Below are 23844 nucleotides of genomic sequence, written 5' to 3' on the forward strand. Positions count from 1 at the left end.
TCCATGTTTCACACACTTGCACCCCATCATCCATTTATTTCCATTGAGGCAGTTCACTCATTACTGCCCCCTATATTTCACTTATAGTATTACACTTGCACACACACTATTCATTTATTATTTCTTACTACACATCCCATGCACCACACACACACCACTCCCCTCAAGACTAGTGGGAGTGGCTATTATTATTTAAAGCACCTGCTCACTCCTTCATCAGCGTTTCTGACCTGGCTGTGTCCATTTGTAAGTATGGCCTTTTTCTGTGTTTTTGTATATGTCCCCTTGTTTTTATCGGTTCTGTCTGTGCATCAGGAACATTTTGTTCCAGTTAAGGAGTTAGGGACTCGCAAGTCTGGGGATCCTTGTCGTGGATTGCGAGCTTGCGTCCTTTTGGCCAAAATGATCACTAATACCCCAGGTATTTTTCATTATTACGTATATTCGCTTCTCTTGGACACAGCCGGGTCTTTGATGCTGGGAGAGCATGGTGTGTTGTTATTTGGCATAGCAAGCAGGGTAGCCCGCTCTATGAACTATCAAGGCGTCACAAATAGGCTTACACCTGGCTATATACGTTGTGCCTCATGACGTACACACTATCCCTCCATGTTTCACACACTTGCACCCCATTATCCATTTATTTCTATTGAGGCACTTCACTCATTACTGCCCCCTATATTTCACTTATAGTATTACACTTGCACACACACTATTCATTTATTATTTCTTACTACACATCCCATGCACCACACACACCACTCCCCTCAAGACTAGTGGGAGTGGCTATTATTATTTAAAGCACCTGCTCACTCCTTCATCAGCGTTTCTGACCTGGCTGTGTCCATTTGTAAGTATGGCCTTTTTCGGTGTTTTTGTATATGTCCCCTTGTTTTTATCGGTTCAGTCTTTTCAAAATGTATAAGGTTTAGAAATCTAGATCTATCTCTTAAAGTTTTTGTCTTTAGGGCTATCTGTTGGAGTAATTTTCATCTGGGATTAATTTAAGAGGATCAAGGAAAGAAGAGAGTCAATTTCCTTATTTCTTTCTCTTTTGGCTCTAGCTGCAAGTTGGATGAATAGTCCTCTCACATAAGTTTTATGAGTGCACTATACTAACTCTGGAGATGAGGATGAGGGAGAATTTATAATAAAAAATTCTTTCAGAGCCGAACTAATAGCAGACCTCGTATGTGGGGATTTCAGAAGGTGTGTATTCAATATCCACGGCGGCCTAGGTGCCCAGCTATATCCGTCCAACAAGGTCAGATAGACAGGAGCATGATCAAACCAAGTGATAGATCCCACTCCAGACACAGATGCATTCAATAAAACCTCCAAATCCAGTAAAAACATGTATATTCTGGAGTAAACTTTGTGTGGGGAGTAGGGATGCACGATGCATCGAAACTTCGATACTGTTTCGATACTCTGCATCCCCAAACGGTTCTATACCGTTATTTCCTGTATTTCGATATACTTAGCTGTGCGGCCGCACAGCTCAGTATTCTAACACATGAATGTATGAGAGCGGGGCTGCGGCTGTGTTATACAGTCATTGCCACGCTCCTGAGTCCTGATAACAAGTGTGCGGGGTCAGGATGATGCGATGCGGCCAGCGCTGCACTAATGAGCGGCGGCACTGAAAACAGAACATGGCCGGCACGCTGCAAAACACCCCTATGTTCTGTCTTCAGTGCCTGAACCTCCGCTCATTAGTGCAGCGCCCTGCCGCATCTCCTCATGCTGCCCGCGCACGCACATACTGTCAGGTGCGGGGCAATGACTGTATTACACAGCCGCAGTCCCGCTGGCGGAGATCAGAGAAACCTCTCATCTCCGCCGTTATTCCCGTGAATGCTGCGATCACAGCGGACTGCAGCATTCGAGGGAAAATTCCAAGGGGGGATGCCCCTTGGATCGCGTCACAGGGAATTCCTGCGATGCGATTTAGGGACATACCATATATGGGCATACAGCCCATGGTCCATTGAAGGACCCCAGGGCTGTCCTACCATATTTCCTGTTGTTAGGGCATACTTAGGTATGTCCTAACAACTGCCTGTGTACTATCAGTACACAGGCTAATGTACTGTAATATAGATATATGCCAGTACATTAAAGTTTAAAAAATAAAGTAAAAACATAAAGCAATGTTAAAAAAATAAATAAAATACACATACATCTTTTTTACAATAAACATTAAAATAAGTCTCAATACATAAAATATACACACATTCAGTATTGGCGCGGTCATAATAACCTGCACAACAATTTTTTTTTGCATCATTTATGATGTGTACGCTGTAAAAAAATAAAATAAAAACTGCTTTCTATCACTTATTGTGGGGCACAAGGTATGATGAATTTAACCTCCATGTGCCTCACATTAATAGTAATTAACCCCATCATGTACCTTACATATTAACCCATTATGACTGAGAAACGTGATGGGATTAATTACTATTAATGTGAGGCACGTGGAGGTTAAATTCATCATCACACCACGCGCCTCACATCAGAAAATGTAAGACCTTTTTTTTCTTATTATTACTGTTGGCAAAGTATCGAATTGGTATCGAAATCGCAATACTACACGAAGTATCGGTATCGAAGTCCAAATTCTGGTATCGTGACATCCCTAGTGGGGAGGAAAAATAAATATAATCCCTCTCAGAGGCATGATGATATATCCACACATCATGTAAATTTTCTTCGGTAGCTAAGGCATTTCGTTCAGGAGTCAGTCTATTCCCAAAAGAAGATCGGTCTAATCTAGAGTGCATTACAATATTGAAATCAAATAAGTAAACCACCTTGTTGCATAAACTTAGCTTTAGAAAGAACTTTAGATATAAATGGTAATTGTCTAGAATTCAGTGCATACAGAGAGACAATAGTATAAGGAACCAAATTTAACTTACATACCACAACTACAAATCTACCCCTAGGATCAGTATATGTGTGAACATTTATATAAATAACAGAATTCTTGACTGCAACAATGACCCCTGCTTTTTTAACAGCAGCAGATGCCGAAATGATATGTGGAAATTTAGAATGTACATCTTTTTGACACAAATGAGATTCCTGTATACATAACACATCACAATTTGCCCTACTAGCTTCCTTCCATAGTAATGAACGCTTGAATGGAGAGTTTTAAAGGGAATGTGTCGCTAGAATTTTTTTTTGTAGTTAAACTGTTAGTATATAAATGATTACACATTGTTCTAATTTTTTAAATTCTTTCACAAGTCAGGAAATATTAAGAATTAGATTCTAATTTATAACATTTCCATGTGCTGGTCACTAGAGGGGGCAATTCCCAAAATTGCAGCATTGGCATGTGGTAAAGCAACCTCATTGCTTTATGCCGCAAAATTGGAGAAGACACACTCGCTCTAGTGTCCTCAAACAATCCCCCCTCCTTTATCCTGGCTAGTGCCAGGAGAAAGAAGGGGGTTGAATGTTCAAACCTCCTACACTGTGTGCCGCCATTTTTTGAGCGCCGTTCCCACACAGACGGCGTACGCTATAGTGAATGGAACGGCTCCCGTTCGCATTCTCTATGGGGATGTATGTGCCGTATTCCATCTCTGTATGTGTCGTTAATCGACACATACAGAGATGAAAAAAAAATGGCAGCCCCCATAGAGAAGTAAAAGAAAGAAAAAAGTACAACACAAAAACACAAATAAATAAAATTAATTTTAATGTCATACTAAAAGCAATAACATATAAAAAAAATTTTTTTTTCGTGACACCTTCCCTTTAAGCCATGGACATTGACAGATAATAATTTAGGACCCATCATAAATCATGTGAACATTGTGAATAAAATCCAAGATTCTCTACTGACATGAGGTGGAGATAAAATAACATATATAAATCAAATTAACAAGTAACAACATGGCACTCCTACAAATGGAAGGATCACTTAAACCCTTAAGGACGCAGCCTAGTATTGGCCTTAAGGCTCAGAGCCCATTTTTCAAATCTGACATATTTCACTTTATGTGGTAATAACGTCGGAATGCTTAAACCTACCCAAGCGATTCTGAGACTGTTTTCTTCTGACACATTGGGCTTCATGTTCGTGGTAAAATTTGGTCGATATATTCAGTGTTTATTGGTGAAAAATTGCAAAATTTAGAGAAAATTTGGAACAAATAGCATTTTTCAGAATTTAAATGCATCTGCTTGTAAAACAGACGGTTATACCACCCAAAATAGTTACTAGTTCACATTTCCCATATGTCTACTTTAGATTGGCATCGTTTTTTGAACATTCTTTTATTTTTCTTGGACGTTACAAGGCTTAGAACATAAACAGCAATTTCTCATATTTTTAAGAAAATTTCAAAAGCCTTTTTTTTAAGGTACCTCTTGAGTTCTGAAGTGGCTTTGAGGGGCCTATGTATTAGAAACCCTGATAAAACACCCCATTTTAAAAACTAGACCCCTCAAAGTATTCAAAACAGCATTTAGAAAGTTTTTTTTAACCCTTCAGGCATTTCACAGGAATTAAAGCAAAGTGGAGGTGAAATTTGCAAATTTCATTTTTCTTGCTGAATTTCAATTTTATTATTTTTTTTTCTGTAACACAGAAGTTTTTACCAGAGAAACACTACTAAATATGTATTGTCCAGATTCTGCAGTTTTTAGAAATATCCCACATGTGGCTCTACTGCGCTCGTGGAATAAAACACAAGCCCTAGAAGCAAAGAAGTACCTTGTGCATTTTGAGTCCTCTTTTTCATTAGAATATATTTTAGGCAGCATGCCAGGTTTGAAGAGGTGTTGAGGTGCCAAAACAGTAGGAATCCCCCAATAGTGACCCCATTTTGGAAACTACACCCCTCAAGGAATTCATTTATGGTTGTTGTTACAAATTTGACCGCACAGTTTTTGCACAGCACGTATTTGAATTGGGCTGTGAAATGAAAAAAAAATTTAATTTTTTCCACCAAAATTTCTTATTTTCACAGGGAACAAAATACCCCATTTTGTTGCCCAATTTGTCCTTAGTGTGGCAATACCCCATTTGTGGTGATAAACTGCCGTTTGGGCCCATGGGAGGGCTCAGAAGGAAAGGAGCGCTATGTGTTTGTTGGAGTCCAGATTTTGCTGGATTGGTTTTCGGGTGCCATGTCGCATTTGCAGAGCCTCAGAGGTATCAAAGCAATGGAAACCCACCAGAAGTGACCTCATTTTGGAAACTACACCCCTCAAGGAATTCATTTATGGTTGTTGTTAGCATTTTGACCGCACAGTTTTTTGACAGCACCTATTTCAATTGGGCTGTGACATAAAAAAAATGTCATTTTTTCCAATAAGATGTAATTTTTGATCAAAATTTCTTATTTTCACAGGGAAGAAAATACTCCATTTTGTTGCCGAATTTCTCCTGAGTGCAGCAATACCCCATTTGTGGCGATAAACTGCCGTTTGGGCCCATGAGACGCCTCAGAAGGGAAGGAGCGCTGTGTGTTCTTTGGAGTACAGATTTTGCTGGTTTGGTTTTTGGGTGCCATGACGCATTTGCAGAGCCCCCGAGGTATCAAAGCAATGAAAACCCACCAGAAGTGACCCCATTTTGGAAACTACACCCCTCAAGGAATTCATTTATGGGTAATGTGACCATTTAGACCCCATAGCTTCTTCACAGAACTTATTTGAATTGGGCTGGGAATTTAAAAAATATATATTTTTTCCAATAATATGTCATTTTAGCTCAAAAATTCAAATTTTCACAAGAAATAAAATACCCCATTTTGTTGCCCAATTTTGTCCTGAGTGCGGCAATACCTGATTTGTGCTGATAAACTGCCGTTTGGGCCCATGGGAGGGCTCAGAAGGAAAGGAGCGCTATTTGTTCTTTGGAGTCCAGATTTTGCTAGATTGGTTTTCGGGTGCCATGTCGCATTTGCAGAGCCCCAGAGGTATCAAAGCAATAGAACCCAACCACAAATGACCCCATTTTGGAAACTACACCCCTCAAGGAATTCATTTATGTGTGTTGTGACCATTTTGACCCCATAGTTTTTTCACAGAACTTATTTGAATTGGGCTGGGAATGAAAACAAAATTATTTTTTTCAAATAATATGTCGTTTTGGCTGAAAATTTCTTATTTTCACAAGAAACAAAATACCCCATTCTGTTGCCCAATTTGTCCTGAGTGCGGCAGTACCCCATTTGTGGTGATAAACTGCCGTTTGGGCCCATGGGAGGGCTCATAATGAAAGGACCACCATTTGGCCTACTGAGGATTTTCTAGTGCGAAGTCATGTATGCAGAAGCCCCTGAGGTACCAGTACAGTTGAAACCCGCAAGAAGTGACCCCGTTTTCAAAACTACACCCTTAAGGCATTCATCTAGAGGTGTAGTGAGCATTTTGACCGGAGACTTACACCCCATAAACTGTAATGTGGGTTCTCCCGGGTATGGCAATACCCTCAATGTGGCTGTTATCAGCTGCCTGTGCACTCAGCAGGGCCCAGAGGGGAAAGACTAGGGGGGATAAGCTGTGCGGAGTGCATCAGGGTAAGTAAAATTGGGTAAATTATAAACCAAGGGATGTATGATAAATTTTAATACACTCTTTCATACAGAGCTCTGGTTTTTCGGGACACGTGTCACATTGATATATTGTGTCATCCCTTATCGCCCTCTTATAGCAGACTTTGCACCTCTTTTGACTTTTTCCCTTCTTGCCAGTTTGGGGAACTTCTCCTGGAAAGTGTTGCCGCCCTGGTACCATGCGTGTGGCCCCGCTTCCAGAAGTACTGGGTGCCCCCCCTTCTTGGTCCCTAAAGATTAGGTTCTTGATAATCCCTCTTGAAATTCCAGGAAAGTTCCCCTCTGGCCTGCACATCGATGTAGCATGTACGCATTGTACAATGCCATCTGTATGATGTGCCCGGCCAGCATGGCGCTGTAGGGCTTCAGGATTTGATCTGACAAGTCCATCCCTCCCATGTACCTATTGTAGTCCAGGATGCAGTCTGGTTTGGGGGTGGCCTTTCCTTCATATATCCTAAACCTGTAGGTATACCCTGATGCACTCTCGCACAGCTTATACATCTTCACGCCATACCTTGCCCTCTTACCCGGCAGGTACTCGCGGAATTGAACCCTCCCTTTAAAATGTACCAGGGACTCATCAATAGAAATACACTTCTCGGGGGTGTATGCTTGGGAAAACCGGGCACTGAAACGGTCTAATAGGGGTCTCCGTTTATACAAACGGTCAAAACTGGGGTCATCTCGGGGCGGGCACGGCTCATTATCAGTATAATGTAAAAAGCGAAGTATTGACTCATTTATTTATTTTTTTAGGTTACAGTTCAGTTCTGAAGTTGCTTTGAGGGGCCCATATATTATAAACCCCTATGAAACACCCCATTTTAGAAACTAGACCCCTCAAAGTATTCACAACAGCATTTAGAAAGTTTATGAACCCTTTAGGTGTTTCACAGAAATTTAGAGCAAAGTAGAGGTGAAATTTACATATTTTTTTTTGTCAGAAAATCGTTTTTATACAATTTTTTTTATAACACAAAAGGTTTTACCAGAGAAACGCAACTTAATATTTATTGCCCAGATTCTGCAATTTTGAGAAATATCCCACATGTGGCCCTCGGGCGGTAATGGACTGAAGCATCGGCCTCCGAAGCAAAGGAGGACCTGGTGGATTTTGAGGCCTCTTTTTTATTGGGCACCATGTCCGGTTTGAAGAGGTCTTGTGGTGCCAAAACAGTGGAAAACCCCCAAAAGTGACCCCAATTTGGAAACTAGACCCCTTGAGGAATCCATTGTAGTTTTCTTGGGGTGCATGCAGCTTTTTGATCAGTTTTTATTCTATTTTTAGGTGGCGTGGTGACTAAAAAACAGCAATTCTACTATTGTTTTTTTATTCTATTTTTTTTTTACAGCGTTCACCGGGCGCTATAAATGACATATTCACTTTATTCTGCAGGGCGATACGATTACGGCGATACCAGATGTTTACAGTTTTTTTTTATGTCTTATGGCGTTTGCACAATAAAATACGTTTTGTAAAAAATCATTTACTTTTTGTGTTACCTTATTCTAAGAACCAGAACTTTTTTATTTTTCAATCAATAAAGCCGTGCGAGGACTTATTTTTTGCGTAACGAACTGTAGTTTTGATCAGTACCATTTTTAGGTACATGCGACTTTTTGATCTCTTTTTATTCCATTTTTTGTGAGGTGAAGTGACCAAACAATTGTGATTGTGGTACGGTTTATTATTATTTTCTTTTACGGCGTTCACCATGCGGGATATATAACGAACTAATTGTGTAGTTCAGGCCGTTACGGACGCGGCGATACCAATTATGTATAGTTTATTTGTTTGTTTATATATTTTTATTAATAATAAAGGACTGATAAGGGAAAAGGGGGGATTTTTACTTTTAATACTTTTCAAACTTTTATTTTCTTATTTTTACACATCTTTTTTATAATTTTTTTTAACTTTATTACTTTGTCCCACTAGGGGACTTGAGGGCAGGAGGCCCTGATCGCTATTCTAATACACTGCACTACATGCGTAGTGCAGTGTATTACAACTGTCAGCTACTCACTGACAGCAAGCACAGTGGGTCCTGACGTTGTCAGGACACACTAGGCTTCCGTCTATGGCATAGCCGGACGCCATTGTTTGGTGTCCGGTTACCATAGTCACCATCGCCGGCCGCTATCGTGTAGCAGGCCGGCGATGGCAGCTTAACCCCTAAAAAGCTGCGATCTCTATAGAACGCGGCTTTTAAGGGGTTAATCAGCGGGGACACAGCGATCGGTCCCCGCTGTAGGAGCTGTGACAGCTGCTGAACAAGACAGCAGCTGTCACAGCTCCTGTATGTGTCGGGAGGACAGCCGAAACGGCCTTTACTCCCGAGACGTACTATTAGGTCATGGAGCGCGAACGATACAGCTGCCATGACCTAATAGTACGTCCAGGAGCGGGAAGGGGTTAAGGACCCAGCCACTTTTGGACCATATGACACAGCCTCATGTTTTAAATCTGACATGTGTCACTTTATGTGGTAATAACTCCAGAATTCTTTTACCTATACGAGCGATTCTGAGATTGTTTTCTCGTGACATATTGTACTTTGGTAGTGAAAAAATTTGGTCGATAAATTCAATATTTATTTGTGAAAAACACCAAAATTGAAAGAAAATGTGCAAAAATTAGAATTATTCTAAATTCAAATGTATCTGCTTGTAAGACAGATAGTTATACCACAAAAAATAGTCACTAGTTAACATTTCCCATATGTCTACTTTATGTTTGCATCATTTTTTGAACATCCTTTTATTTTTCTAGGACGTTACAAGGCTTATAAGTTTAGCAGCAATTTCTCATATTTTCAAGAAAATTTCAAAAGGCTATTTTGTCAAGGACCAGTTCAGTTCTGAAGTGGCTTTGAGAGCCTTATGTATTAGGAACCCCCACAAATCACCCCATTTTAAAAACTGCACCCCTTAAAGTATTCAAAACAGCATTTCTTAACCCTTTATGCGTGTCACAGGAATTAAAGCAAAGTGGAAGGGAAATTTGCAAATTTCATTTTTTTTGCAGAAATTCCATTTTAATCCATTTTTTCCTGTAATACTGAAGGTTTTTACAAGAGAAACACAACTGAATATTTATTGCCCTGATTCTGCAGTTTTTAGAAATATCCAACATGTGGCCCTAGTGTGCTACGGGCCTGAAACAAAAGCCCCAGAAGCAAAGGAGCACCTAGTGGATTTTTCGGCCTTCCTTTTCTTAAATTATATTTCAGGCACCATGTCAGGTTAGAAGAGGTCTTGTGGTGCCGAAACAAAGGAAACCCCACAAAAGTGACTCCATTTTGGAAACTACACCCCTGGAGGAATGCATCTAGGGGTGTAGTGATTATTTTGACCACACAGGTATTTCATAGATTTCATTAGAATTGGGCAGTGAAAATTAGAAATTACATTATTTTCCAATAAGATGTAGTTTTAGGTTAAAATGTTTCATTTTCTCATCAAATAAAGGTGAAAAATCACTGTAACATTTGCAAAGCAACTCCTCCAGAGTACGGAAATACCCCATATGTGGTAATAAACCACTGTATAAATACACATCAGGGCTCAGAAGGGAAGGCACGCCATTTAGCTTTTGGAGTACAGATTTTGCTGGATTGATTTCTCGGCACCATGTCTCATTTGTAAAGCTCCTAAGGTACCAGTACAGTGGAAACCCCCCAAAAGTGACTCCATTTGGGAAACTACACCCCTAGAGGAATTCAACTAGGGGTGTAGTGAGCATTTTGACCCCCCCAGGTGTTTCATAGATTTCATTAGAATTGTTCAGTAAAAATTAAAAAGACATTTTTTTTTCCAATAAGACGTAGGATTAGTTCAAAATTTTTAATTTTCTCAACAAATAAAGGAGAAAAAGCACCGTAACATTTGTAAAGCATTCTCTCCAGAGTAGGGAAATACCCCACATGTGGTCATAAACTGCTATTTGGACACACAGCAAGGCTCTAAAGGGAAGGAGCGCCATTTAGTATTTGGAGTGGAGATTTTACAAGATTCATTTTTTGACACCGTGTTGCATTGAGCTATAGTACCAGTACAGTGGTACTACCCGAAAAATTACCCCATTTTGGAAACTAGATCCCTCAAAGAATTTATTTAGGGGTGTAGTGAGTATTTTGACCGCACAAGTGTTTTGCAAAAATGAGTAAACAAGATGTTGCAGATTGAAAATTTACGTTTTCCACAGATATGCCATTCCAGTGCCCAATGTGTTGTGCCCAGCTTGTACCACCGTAGAGACACATCCCATAAATTGTTAAGTGGGTTCTCCAGAATGCAGTAATACCCCATATGTGGTCATAAATTGCCGTTTGGGTATACTGCCAGGCTCAGTTGGACCACCATTTGGCTTTTGAAGCGCAGATATTGCTTGGTGTTTTACTGGTATTTCAGCTTATAATGTGGGGGCATATGTAAGCTGGGCGGAGTACATCAGGGTATATATAAACTGGGTGTTGTACATCAGGGTATATGTAAGCTGGGCGGAGTGCATCAGGGTATATGTAAGCTGGGCGGAGTACATCAGGGCATAATAGGATGATGTAATAATGGGGTGAATGAATAATCCATGAATTGGTGTGGTACGCTTTGAACCAATCCTTTATGCACATGCCGGGTTTTCGGGGTATTATACAGAATATCTGCGCTCCAGTATTGCCTAATCTTTGACTTCTTCACTAGCCCTATAAGCAGCACAAGGCCCTAAAGTTTCCTCATCTCCGCTACGTCTACGAGGTCCACCTGTGGGGTCCAGCAAATGACGATGTGGGGTATTTAGTGAAATTCTACTGGACCTAAAAAATTAGTCTGGGCCGTCATTTTGCATCATTGCGTTTTGAGAGTCATAACGTGTTATTTTTCCGTTGACGGAGCTGTGTGAGGGCGCCTTTTTTTGTGGAACGAGCTGTAATTTTTATTGGTTCCATTTTGGGGTACATGCGGTTTTTTTTATCACTATTTATTCCATTTTTTGGGAGATGAGGAAACAAAAAAACACACATTCTAGCACGTTTTTTTTTTTCGTTTTTTTTACAGTGTTCACCGTGCAGTATAAACAACTTGTTAACTTTATTCCGCGGGGCGATACGATTACAGCGACACCAAATTGATATTGTTTTTTTACGTTTCACTACGTTCCCACAATAAAAATACACTTTTCTAAAAAAATCATGTTTTAGTGTTGCCATTTTCTGACAGCCATAACTTTTTTATTTTTTAGTTGATATCACTGCAGAATGGCTTGTTTTATGCGTGACGAATTGTAGTTTACATTGGTACCATTTTGCGTTACTTGCATCTTTTTGATCACTTTTTATTACATTTTTTTTGAGACAAGATGACCAAAAAATAAAATGCTGTCATTGTTTTTTATTACAAAATTTTACGGTGTTCACCGTGCGGTAAAAATAATGTGACATTTTTATAGATCAGGCCGTTCCGAACACGGCGATACCTATTATGTATAGTTTTTTGTCATGTTTTAATTTTTTGGGGAAACAGGGTGATTGTTGTTTTTATTATTTATTTATTTATTTATTTATTTATTTATTTTTCTTTCACATTTTTTTTTACATGTTTTAATTTTTCTTTTACACTGATCTGGGGACTTGAAGATCTGGTCTTCTGATCCCCGGTACGATACACTGCACTTCTTATGTAGTGCAGCGTATTATAACTGTCATACATCAACTGACAGTTAGCCTATTAGGTCCTGCCTCGGGCAGGACCTAATAGGCTTCCATACCTGGGCAACCAGGAAGCCTAGCAACGGCTTCCTGGTTGCCATAGCAACAATCGCCACCCGCGATCCATTGCGGGGGTTACAGAGGGAGCCACCTCCCTCTGTGAACCACTTCAATGCGGCGGACGTCATTGACAGCCGCATTGAAGGGCTTAAGTGGCTGCGATCGGCAGTAACAGTCATCGCAGCCACTGCAGCTGCATGTCAGCTGTGTATAACAGCCGACAGCCGCTGAAGATAAAGCGCACACAGCTCCTGTGCACGCTCTATCTACAGGGCGTGACTGTACGCCCGTTTGCGGGAAAGCACTTTGTATTTGGACGTACAGCCATGTCCGTATGTCCGTGTGCGGGAAGGGGTTAAGGACGCAGCGTTGTTTTGGCCTTAAGGCTCAGAGCCCATTTTTCAAATCTGACATATTTCACTTTATGTGGTAATAATGTCGGAATGCTTAAACCTATCCAAGCGATTCTGGGACTGTTTACTCATGACACATTGGGCTTTATGTTAGTGGTAAAATTTTGACGATATATTCAGTGTTTATTGGTGAAAAATTGCAAAATTTAGAGAAAATTTATTAAAAATAGCATTTTTCAGAATTTAAATGCATCTGCTTGTAAAACAGACGGTTATACCACCCAAAATAGTTACTAGTTCACATTTCCCATATGTCTACTTTAGATTGGCATAGTTTTTTGAACCTTCTTTTATTTTTCTTGGACGTTACAAGGCTTAGAACATAAACAGCAATTTCTCATATTTTTAAGAAAATTTCAAAAGCCTTTTTTTTAAGGTACCTGTTCAGTTCCGAAGTGGATTTGAGGGGCCTATGTATTAGAAACCCCCATAAAACACCCCATTTTGAAAACTAGACCCCTCAAAGTATTCAAAACAGCATTTAGAAAGTTTATTTAACCCTTCAGGCATTTCACAGAAATTAAAGCAAAGTAGAGGTGAAATTTGCACATTTAATTTTTCTTGCTGAATTTCAATTGTATTAAATTTTTTTCTGTTTTACCAGAGAAACACTACTAAATATGTATTGTCCAGATTCTGCAGTTTTTAAAAATGTCCACATGTGTCTCTAGTGTGCAAGTGGACTAAAACACAAGCCCCAGAAGCAAAGAAGCACCTAGTGCATTTTGAGGCCTCTATTTTCTTACAATATATTTTAGGCAGCATGCCAGGTTTGAAGAGGTGTTGAGGTGCCAAAACAGTAGGAATGCCCCAAAGGTGACCCCATTTCGGAAACTACACCCCTCAAGGAATTCATTTATGGTTGTTGTTACCATTTTGACCCCACAGTTTTTACACAGCACGTATTTGAATTGGGCTGTGAAATGTAAAAACATTTTTTCCAATAAGATGTAATTTTTGATAAAAATTTCTTATTTTCATAGGGAACAAAATACCCCATTTTGTTGCCCAATTTCTTCTGAGTGCAGCAATACCCCATTTGTGGCGTTAAACTGCCATTTGAGCCCATGGGAGGCCTTAGAAGGGAAGATTTTACTGGATTGGTTTTCGGGTGCCATGTCGCATTTGCAGAGCCCCAGAGGTATCAAAGCAATGGAAACCCACCAGCAGTGACCCGATTTTGGAAACTACACCCCTCAAGGAATTAATTGATGGGTAATGTAACCATTTAGACCCCATAGTTTCGTCACAGAACATATTTGAATTGGGCTGGGAATTAAAAAAAAATTTTTTTCCAATAATATGTAGTTTTAGCTCAAAATGTCTTATTTTCACAAGAAATAAAACACTCCATTTTGTTGCCCAATTTCTCCTGAGTGCAGCAATACCCCAATTGTGGTGATAAACTGCCGTTTGGGCCCATGGGAGGGCTCAGAAGGAAAGGAGGGCTATTTGTTCTTTGGAGTCCAGATTTTGCTGGATTGGTTTTCGGGTGCCATGTCGCATTTGCAGAGCCCCAGAGGTATCAAAGCAATGGAAACCCACAAGAAGTGACCCCATTTTGGAAACTACACCGCTCATGAAATTCATTTATTGGTGTTGTGACCATTTTGACCCCCATAGTTTTTTCACATAACTTATTTGAATTGGGCTGGGAATTCAAACAAAATTATTTTTTTCCAATAATATGTAGTTTTGGCTGAAAATGTCTTATTTTCACAAGAAATAAAATACCCTATTTTGTTGCCCAATTTGTCCTGAGTGCGGCAATGCCCAATTCGTGGTGATAAACTGACGTTTGGGCCCACGGGAGGGCTCAGAAGGAAAGGACCACCATTTGGCCTACTGGGGATTTTCTGGTGCGAAGTCATGTATGCAGAAGCCCCTGAGGTACCAGTACAGTTGAAACCCCCAAGAAGTGACCCCGTTTTAAAAACTGCACTCCTTAAGGCATTCATCTAGAGGTGTAGTGAGCATTTTGACCGGAGACATACACCCCATAAACTGTAAAGTGGGTTCTCACGGGTATGGAGATTCCCTCAATGTGGCTGTTATCAGCTGCCAGGGCACGCAGCAGGGCTCAGAAGGGAAAGATGAGGGGGATAAGCTGTGCGAAGTGCATCAGGGTAAATAAAACATGGGTAGATTAAAAATCAAGGGATGTATGTTTTTCATGACACGTGTCACATTGATATATTTTGTCTTTCCTTATCCCCCTCTTATAGCAGACTTTGTACCTCTTTTGACTTTTTCCTTTCTTGCCAGTTTGGGGAACTTCTCCTGGAAAGTGTTGCCCTGGTACGATGCGTGTGGGTGGCCCCGCTTCCAGAAGTACTGGGTGCCCCCCCCCCTTCTTGGTCCCTAAAAATTAGTTTCTTGATAACCACCACTTGAAATTCCAGGAAAGTTCCCGCCTTGCCTGCACATCGACGTAGCACGTACGCATTGTACAATGCCAACTGTATGATATGCATGGCCAGCTTCTTATACCACACCGCATGGTGCTGTAGGGCTTCAGGGCTTGATCTGACAAGTCCACCCCTCCCATGTACCTATTGTAGTCCAGGATGCAGTCTGGTTTGGGGGTCTCTGTACTGGTACCTCGTACAGGTACATGGGTACTGGTGTGGCATCTCTCTTGTCTTGTACTTGACACACAATATGTTGCTGCTGGTTTGTGTCCTGCTCTCACCCCTTCTGAGTGTTTGCCCAAGCAGAGTCTTAGGGAGACCTCTCAGATTTCTTCTAGCAGTGCCGCATGCCGCAGTACATCTGGAAGCGAGGTAGTTGAAGAGTGGGACGCTGGTATAAAAATTATCCAGCTAGAGGTGGTAACCCTGGTCCAGCAGTGGGTGCACCAAATCCAACACAATTTTTGCATTAACTCCCAGTAAGGGGGGGCATTCTGGGGGCTGAGCACTGGTGTCCTTACCTTCATATATCCTAAATTTGTAGGTATACCCTGATGCACTCGCACAGCTTATACATCTTCACGCTATACCTTGCCCTCTTACCCGGCAGGTACTGGCGGAATTGAAGCCTCCCTTTAAAATGTACCAAGGACTCATCAATAGAAATACACGTCTCGGTGGTGTATGCTTGGGAAAACCGGGCACTGAAACGGTCTTATAGGGGTCTCCGTTTATACAAACGGTCAAAACTGGGGTCATCTTGGAGTAGGCAATGCTCATTAGGAGAAGCGAAGTATTGCCTCATTTTTTTTTTTTTTTAGGTTCCAGTTCAGTTCTGAAGTTGCTTTGAGGGGCCTATATATTAGACACCCCTATGAAACACCCCATTTTAGAAACTAGACCGTTCAAAGTATTCACAACAGCATTTAGAAAGTTTATGAACTCTTTAGGTGTTTCACAAGAATTTAGAGCAAAGTAGAGGTGAAATTTACATATTTATTTTTGTCAGAAAATCATTTTTCTACCATTTTTTTCTATAACACAAAAGGTTTTACCAGAGAAACGCAACTTAATACTTATTGCCCAGATTCTGCAGTTTTGAGAAATATCCCACATGTGGCCCTAGTGTGGTAATGGACTGAAGCATCGGCCTCCGAAGCAAAGTAGCACCTAGTGGATTTTGAGGCCTCTTTTTTATTAGGCACCATGTCCGGTTTGAAGAGGTCTTCTGGTGCTAAAACAGTGGAAACCCCCCAAAAGTGACACCATTTTGGAAACTAGACCCCTTGAGCAATTCATTGTAGTTTTCTTGGGGTGCATGCGGCTTTTTGATCAGTTTTTATTCTATTTTTAAATGGCGTGGTGACTAAAAAACAGCAATTCTACTATTGTTTTTTTATTAAATTTTTTTACAGCGTTCACCGTGCGCTATAAATGACATATTCACTTTATTCTGCGGGGCGATACGATTACGGTGATACCTTATGTTTATAGTTTTTTTTATGTTTTATGGCGTTTGCACAATAAAATACGTTTTTGATCTCTTTTTATTCCATTTTTTGGGAGGTGAAGTGACCAAACAATTGTGATTGTGGTACGGTTTATTATTATTTTCTTTTACGGCGTTCACCGCGCGGGAAAAATTACTAAATAATTTTGTAGTTCAGGCCGTTATGGACGCGGCGATACCAATTATGTATAGTTTATTTATCTATTTTTATTGATAATAAAGGACTGATAAGGGAAAAAGAGGGATTTTTAATTTTATAACTTTTATTTTCTTATTTTTACACATCTTTTTTTTACTTTTTTTTTTTACTTTATTACTTTGTCCCACTAGGGGACTCAAGGGCAGGAGGCCCTGATCGCTATTCTAATACACTGAACTACATGCGTAGTGCAGTGTATTAGAGCTGTCAGCTACTCACTGACAGCAAGCATAGTGCGTCCTGACTTTGTCAGGACCAACTAGGCTTCCATCGATGGCATAGCCGGACACCATTGTTTGGTGTCCGGTTGCCATAGTTACAATTGTAGCTTAACCCCTAAAAAGCCGCGATCACTATTGATCTTCTTGCTTTTAAGGGGTTAATCAGCGGGGACACAACGATCGGTCCCCGCTGTAGGAGCTGCGGCAGCTGTACGAGACAGCAGCTGTCACAGCTCCTGTATGTTATCAAAAATAGATATTGGGATGCACTCCTCAATCTATTGGCGTGGTGCTAGTAAGGTAGGGTAGGGACGAGAATCCCACAATATTGGAAATATATAACCCCAGCACACACAGAGGTACACAAGAGATACAAATTTAAGTTTTATTGCAACAAAAGTTGGTAAAGTTGAGGTAGTAAGCGACTTGGTAAAGACGTTTCGGCCGAACCTCGGCCTTTGTCACGGTCGCTGTTCGTAGCTATCACTGGTGTGGGACGTCCGCCGGATCTTCCCTGTGTGTCAGCTCCTGTATGTGTCGGGAGGATGGCCGAAATGGCCGTTACTCCCGTGACGTACTATTAGGTCATGGAGCGCTAACGATACAGCTACCATGACCTAATAGTACGTCCAGGAGCGAGAAGGGGTTAATATCCCTCTTTCAGGGAAAAGGGGGGACGGCCCAAAGTTAAAGGACTGTAAAGCTTACAAGTAGACAATCAAACAGCAGCTACAATCCCAACTGAAGCTGAAGCATTGCAGAAAAAACTTGATCTCGAAGTGAAGGTCAGTTCTCAGATCAATGTTTGGTGCGAATGACTTTCTCCGACCACAAAGGAGTGACGATTTCCGGACGGGATTCATTCTTACGAGGAGGACTGCCTGAGGGAGACGGAAGGAGGCCACAGTCGTGAAGTAGGTCTCTAGCTGTATCAGGAGACGTACAGACTTGATGACCACCATTTCTAGAAATTATAAGCTTTACTGGAAATCCCCATTTATATAGTATGCCTTTTTCTCTCAGGATCTTAGTGTCAGGTAAAACTTCTCTACGACACATCATCGTGGCTGCAGACAAATCTGGGTATAAAGCAATATCTTTAAATCTGTCTGGAAGATAAGGAGATGTTTTAAGTGCTCGGAGGAATTCATCTTTTAAAGAGGCTCTGTCACCAGATTTTGCAACCCCTATCTGCTATTGCAGCAGATAGGCGCTGCAATGTAGATTACAGTAACGTTTTTATTTTAAAAAAACGAGCATTTTTGGCCAAGTTATGACCATTTTTGTAGTTATGCAAATGAGGCTTGCAAAAGTCCAAGTGGGTGTGTTTAAAAGTAAAAGTCCAAGTGGGCGTGTATTATGTGCGTACATCGGGGCGTTTTTAATACTTTTACTAGCTGGGTGCTCTGAAGAGAAGTATCATCCACTTCTCTTCAGAACGCCCAGCTTCTGGCAGTGCAGATCTGTGACGTCACTCACAGGTCCTGCATCGTGTCGGCCACATCGGCACCAGAGGCTACAGTTGATTCTGCAGCAGCATCAGCGTTTGCAGGTAAGATCGACTTAGAAGCTGGGCGTTCTGAAGAGAAGTGGATGATACTTCTCTTCAGAGCACCCAGCTAGTAAAAGTATTAAAAACGCCCCGATGTACGCACATAATACACGCCCACTTGGACTTTTACTTTTAAACACACCCACTTGGACTTTTGCAGCCTCATTTGCATAACTACAAAAATGGTCGTTTTTTAAAAATAAAAACGTTACTGTAATCTACATTGCAGCGCCTATCTGCTGCAATAGCAGATAGGGGTTGCAAAATCTGGTGACAGAGCCTCTTTAAATGGTAGAAATGGATGTGAGCTATATTATCTCTAGGAAGACGAGCTGCAAAATGCAGAGGCTTTGGAATGGGATGGATTCGATCAATCGTGAGATCCAAAGAAGACTTTTGGGGGAGCATCAGAGTCATCAGATCAGTAAGATATTGTAACAGTAAGTCAGGCGAAACCGATTCTGGAATCCCTCTAATTCTCACGTTATTTCAGCGAGATCTATCATCTAGATCAAGGACTTTGTTAGATAATCTGTGAACTTTTTCCAACGTCTAGTTAGCATCAATTAACATGTTATGTGATTTGGCAAAGGCTTCCATTTTATGCTCAATATCGTCAGTACGTGACGCTATAGCCAGTATATCTGTTTTCAGGTCACCCATCATCTGCTTTAAATCTGAGTGTAGGGAGTCTCTCAGGGAATTTAGCAATTTTTGGATTGCCGCTTCCGACACAGGATTGGAGTCAAGGGGATCTCCTGTTTCCATATGAGGAGATTCCGCTCTAGAAGACAGGGTAGGAGATGAGGGGAGCATAGTCAAGCGTCTCTGAGCCGCCAGCTGTTGAAACGGTGAATTATTGAAGAACTCTGTGAGTTGAGTGGGCTTTGATTTGGTATCCTTCTTTCTCGCGGTACCACCCATCTTAGATCTTCACAATATATAGCTGCACTCAGGGGCGTAGCTAAAGGCTCATGGGCCCCGATGCAAAAGTTCTTATTGCCCCCCCCCCCGCAAACTTCTCATGGCTGATGGTCCGCCGCTTTCAGCTGCATCGCTGGGTCTCCTAAGTGACCCAACAATGCAGCACTAGCAGCCGGGGCATCACTAAGGCTGGGTTCACACACCCTATTTACGGACGTAATTCGGGTATTTTAGCCCCGAATTGCGTTCGAAAATGCGGCTCAAAAGCGTTGGCAAACATCTGCCCATTCATTAGAATGGGTCTTACGATGTTCTGTGCCGACGGTCATTTTTTTTACGCGCCGCTGTCAAAAGGCGGCGCGTAAAAAAGACGCCCGCGTCAAAGAAGTGCCTGTCACTTCTTCAGTCGTAAATGGAGCCGTTTTCCATGGAAAACAGCTCCAATTACGTCCGTAATGGACGCAGCGAAAGACGCCTGCACATGCCTTTACGGCTGAAATTACGGTGCTGTTTTCTTCTGAAAACAGCACCATAATTTCAGCCGTAACGGAGGCTGCCGTGTGAACATACCCTCAGGGCTTAAAATGTCAGGGGAAATAGCCCCAATACATATGTGTCCGCCCCCAAAAAAATGTGTGTATAGGAGACAGCATATCTATAGCACTACGACCCTATAAACTATGGATAGGATTAGATACATTGGCTCAGCAGACAGTATCACACATGATAGGATTAGATACAGTGCCTGAGCAGACAGTATCACACATGATAGGATTAGATACAGTGGCTGAGCAAACAGTATCACACATGATAGGATTAGATACACTGGCTGAGCAGACAGTATCACACGTGATAGGATTAGATGCAGTGGCCCAGCAGACAGTATCACACATCATAGGATTAGATACAATGACTCAGCAGACAGTATCACACATGATAGGATTAAATACAGTGGCTCAGCAGACAGTATCACACATGATAGGATTAAATACAGTGGCTCAGCAGACAGTATCACACATGATAGGATTAGATACAGTGGCTCAGAAGGCAGTATCACACATGATAGGATTAGATACAGTGGCTCAGCAGACAGTATCACACATGATCGGATTAGATACAGGACTCAGCACGCTGACATTGCGGCTCCAGCTCTGGACCCAGGAAAGGTAAGAATTATAATTTTGCTTCTTTATGTGTTACTGATAATTTTTGTGTGTTTGTGTTTTTTTACAGGTTCGGTTGTTGGACTTCGGATACGAGGACTTCAATGACGGCGTTTTTTATTCTCAATAAAATGGTTAATGAGGGTTGTGTTTTTTTATTTCAATAAAATATTTTTTCTATGAGCTTGTATCTTTTTAAACTTTATTATCACCGCCTTAGTAATGGCCGCTGGCTGATTGACAGCCTCCATTACTAAGGCGGGGCTTAATGTTAGCAGGTGCAGAGGCCAACACTAACCCCCATTATTACCCCGGTACCCACCACCAGGGGTACTGGGAAGAGCCGGGTATGAACCAGTACCCGACCATCTGTAGTAACGGTCAGGCACCGGGGCGGCCGCAGGCTGGTAGTATTAGGCTGGGGAAGGCCAAAAACAGTGGCCCTTCCCACCCTGGTAATGCTGCCTGCTGCTACTGCTGTGTTGTATCTGGCTGGTTATGAAAATTGGGGGGGGACCCCACATCGTTCTTTCCAATTATTTATTTTTTTTTTAAATTATGTGGGGTCCCCCCCATTTTTCATAACCAGCTAGATACAATAAAGCAGCAGCAGCCTAGCATTACCAGGGTGGGAAGGGCCACTGTTTTTGGCCGTTCCCCTCCTGATAATACCAGCCTGCGGCCACCCCAGTGGCCGACCATCACTACAGATGGTCAAGTACTGGATCGTACCTGGCTCTTCCCAGCACCCCTGGTGGCGGTGGGTACTGGGGTAATAAAGGGGGTTAGTGTTAGCCTCTGCACCGGCTAACACTAAGCCCCGCCTTAGGAATGGACATAGAAAAAATATTTTATTGAAATTAAAAAAAAAAACACACAACCCTCATTAACCATTTTATTAATAAAAAAAAAAGCCGTCATCGAAGTAGTCCTGGAATCCGACGTAGTCCAACGACCGAACCTGTAAGAAAACACAAAAAAAAAACGATTAGTAACCCATGTGTTAGGCTTAGATACAGGGCACATGTGTGATACTGTCTGTGGGACCCTGTATCTAAGCCTACCACAAGGTAGGCTTAGATACAGGGTCCAGCAGACAGTAATCTTATACAGTATAAGATTACTGTGTGCTGGGGCCCTGTATCTAAACCTACAGTGTGGTAGGCTTATATACAGGGCCCATCAGACAGGATCACACATGGGCCATGTATCTAAGCCTACCATGTGATTGGCTTAGATACAGGGCCCAGCAGACAGGATAACACAATCTGTGATCCTGTCTCATGGGCCCCCTAAGCCTGCTACATCGTAGGCTTAAAGGGGTTGTCCAGTCCCTAAACATTGATGGCCTATCCTCAGGATAGGCCATCAATAGCTGATGTGTCAGGGTCCGTCTCCCGGGAGCCCGCCAATTAGCTGCTTTGAAGGGGCCGCAGCACTCGTACGACAGCTGCTTCCCCTTCGTTTCACTACTAGCTCACACTGTGAATCGCCGACACCGATTCACAGTGTGACCGGAATGAAGGTGAAGCAGCTCTCGTACGAGTGCTGCGGCCCCTTCAAAACAGCTTATTGGCGGGTCCCGGGAGTCGGACCCCGCCAGTCAGGGCTACTAATCTTACCTTCCTCTTCAGCGGCGGCGGAAGTTCTGTCCTCTCGATGTTGTGCGCGGCGCATAGCGCTGTGACGTCATGCGCTGCGCACAGCGCTTGACGTCAGGACCTCCGCTGCGATTCGGAACCAGGAAGGTAAGTACAGTCTGTTACTATGGGGTAGAAAATGGCGGCTTTTCCCACCAACTGTGACGGCTAGTGACATGAACTTAGCAGAAAGTGTTTTATGGAAGCAGCAGTCCAGCCAGAGGAGAAAAGAGGCTCCCAACCAACACACAGATATCCCATGTACCTGCTGGGTTTGTGTTAGTCGCTTCTGCAGAGGAGCGAGAACGGCGTCCTCACTGCTCCGGCGAGTGTCTCGCTTCCAGCGGTTTCCTATGTCCCAGGAGAGAATGAATAGTCAGGCCGCAGAGCTTGTGATCCCTCTTCGAAACCGGAATAGGCAAATGTCCTGGACACCACAAGACGGATCACCAGGTCACACCAGGTATTATTCTGGAATATTAGGAACTCAGATCTCGTAAAGAGGGTTTAGTTGTGCCGTTTTAAGCTTCAGCAAGCAGGAGCTCTCGTTCAACCGTCCGTTCTCATGCAGATCCAAGCCACGCCCCGCAGCCGCAGCGCCGCTTTGATGACGGAGAGAAGAGAAACCTCTTCTCTCCGCCGTTAACCCCTTGAATGCCGCTATCAAAGCTGATAACGGCATTCAAACCAATAGTGAGGGGACTGCCCTTTGATCGCGTCACAGGAAATCCCTGTGACGCGATCGATTGCCATACCTGGTATGGGCAGACAGCCCAGGGTCCATTGAAGGACCCCAGGGCTGTCTGACCATATTTCCTGTTGTTAGGGCATACTGAGGTATGCCCTAACAACTGACTGTATACTATCAGTACACAGGCTAATATACTGGCATATAGATATATACCATTACATTAAAGTTAAAAAATCAAAAGTAAAGTTAATTAAGAAAAAATGTAATGTTATATAAAAAAAAAATTAAAAATAAATAAATACACAGAAATAAAATTTTTTTTACAAAAAATAAACTTTTCAAAATATAAGTCCCAAAACCTGAAAAAATATACACATATTTGGTATTGCCACAACCGGAACAACGTACAATAAATGTATAACATTATTTATGATGAAAAAAAAAGTAGAAAACTGCAGCAGAACTGCTTTTTTCCTCTAAATTTTTGCCAAAATAAAAATGTATATAAAATTTATTTATAATGTAAATGTACCAAAAATTGGGACCTACATATAGTACAACTCGTCCCACAGTGAGCGCCGGCATGCAAAGAGAGAAATAAAAAATAAATAGTTCGGTCCTCAGGGCCAAAATTGGCCCGGTCTTTAAGGGGTTAATATACAGTGTATTTGGAATATTGTTATTGTTTTATCTGATTATTAGAGTCGTAATAATTTTCCCTGGTGCGGCAAACCACGACCCACCACCCCCCCTGCCCGTATATTCTTG

Source organism: Rhinoderma darwinii, chromosome 3, assembly GCF_050947455.1.
Source record: "Rhinoderma darwinii isolate aRhiDar2 chromosome 3, aRhiDar2.hap1, whole genome shotgun sequence".
Taxonomy (NCBI): Eukaryota; Metazoa; Chordata; class Amphibia; order Anura; family Rhinodermatidae; genus Rhinoderma; species Rhinoderma darwinii.